This window comes from Diaphorina citri, unplaced genomic scaffold, assembly GCF_000475195.1.
Source record: "Diaphorina citri unplaced genomic scaffold, Diaci psyllid genome assembly version 1.1 scaffold10210, whole genome shotgun sequence".
In the NCBI taxonomy this organism is placed as follows: Eukaryota; Metazoa; Arthropoda; class Insecta; order Hemiptera; family Psyllidae; genus Diaphorina; species Diaphorina citri.
The window spans coordinates 1-2,013 of NW_007387584.1; the positions used below are offsets into that span (position 1 = coordinate 1).

General features: G+C 43.4%; 1 pseudogene; it reads left to right on the forward strand.

The window, feature by feature from the left end:
• Nucleotides 1-4: 4 nt before the first annotated feature.
• Nucleotides 5-2,007, forward strand: LOC103522676 (annotated as a pseudogene).
• Nucleotides 2,008-2,013: the final 6 nt, after the last annotated feature.

Genomic DNA, 2,013 nt, shown 5'->3' on the forward strand with positions numbered 1-2,013 from the left:
TTTAGATTTGTTAAGGGGAAAGCATGAGAAGTTAATCATTGTGTTTGAATATTGGAATTACTCGTTAAGTAACATCATCGAGTCTGGAGTGAGTGTTGAGCAGATCAGAGATCTTGCCTGTCAGATTCTATCAGCCCTTACCTACCTGAACAAGAGAGATATAGTACACCGCTGTGTTTCACCAGAGAATATTCTTTACAACAAAGACACGAAGCGTATCAAGTTATACAACTATGGCATCTATTACATTACTGACTGTGGTCGGGATGTTACCTTTCCAATAGGTACACCCAAGTATATGTCCCCAGAGGTCCTGGTGCAGGGTCTTAACAAGGACTATGTGTCTGGACCCAAGGTAGATGTCTGGTCTGTTGGTATTATCCTCACTGAACTAGCTCTGGGTAGAATATTATGGAAGGAGCTCAACCTGAGTCAGTCTATCCGTAAGATCTTGTCCCTTATCCGTGGAGATCCTGAGAATATATTGGAGCGCATAGCACGTGAACAAGATCATCTGGAAACCTACAAGACACTCCCTGAGGATTTGAAAGACTTTATCAACCAATGTCTAAGGATTGATCTGGAGACAAGACCTTCACCTCAGCTTCTACTTGACCATCCGTTCCTCTCAGGAACACACGAGGACCAGTGTCCTGTCGAGTTCCCACAGGGTCGCCAGCTTCTCCTCAACTCACGCCCTCTGGATGAGATCTATCACCTGTGGCAACTCGCAGGGGGAGATGTACAGAAAGAAATGAAGAAGGAAGGATTGAACAGGTTCAAGCCGCCGTTCCTAACCACACTGAAGATAGTAACAAGGGAGGGACAATGGATAGGAGAGACGAAGGATGATAACATGCGTTATGACTGTAGGGTGGTCAGTCTCCCTATGGACTCTCTCATAGAGCGTCTTGCCCACATCCCACCCTCTGCTTACTTCCCATTGTTCGAGAGTGAATATCCTGTGAAGAGATGTCTAGACAAAGACAGAGAGACCGCGAGCCCTCTCCCTCTCATCATACGAGAGAGAGATACTGAGTACCAGTTCCATAGGATTGTACAACTGAGTCGACTCATTGAGGCTTACCCTTACCCTAAAGTGATGAGTCAACTCATCAAGGAGGCTAAGATAGACATACCGCCATTCCTCCGACACAAGGTATGGTCTATTCTACTGAACGTGAAGGGGAATGTTGAAGATAACTACGCCAGGATTGATAAACAGAAGTGGACACCAACTGATCGCCAGATAGATGTGGATATTCCAAGGTAAGAATAGAGATCAGTCTATCATAATCATATAGGTTGTTTAATTCATTACAAACTGAAAAGTAGCCTCGGTGGTCGAGTGGGTAACGTACTAGGTTGGGCTCTGGAGGTCCTAGAGGTGCATTGGGAATTTTGATTTGCACTCCTCAGCTGCATGAGGACCATTGAGTAACTACTCAAGAGAGTATTAGATAAGCAGTAAATAATGTTATATATTTTATTCTACTTATAAATTTTGAAACTGCTAAGTATGTATTTTGTTTCAGATGTCACCAATACAATGAGCTCCTCTCATCCAAGACAGGACACACCAAGCTGAAGCGCGTACTTAAGGCATGGGTGACCTCACACCCTCAGTTTGCCTAATGGCCAAGTTCCCGACATTTGAAAACAACATACTTAATAATATGAGCATTTTTCTCGTCCTTAATTACAAACAAACAACTGTGTTACAGCACGAGTTTTTGCACTTCCCAACATTCGTCACTATATTCGTTTGACCATAATGAAGTTTGTGTTTTTGTGTTTCCCATAACGAAAACACCGCCTGCCGATGCGTAGGTTCGGTAGAATTCAAAATCTTCTTCTTGCTTTACAGTTTAAGTTTCTCATATCGAAAACACGTTTAGGTTTTTTGCTCATGCGCAGAAGGTTAGGTAGAACTCAAAATCCTCTATTTGCCTTACAGGTAAATATCACGGGTGTCCTCTACACACATGTATCACATACAGGGTGGCCCCTCAC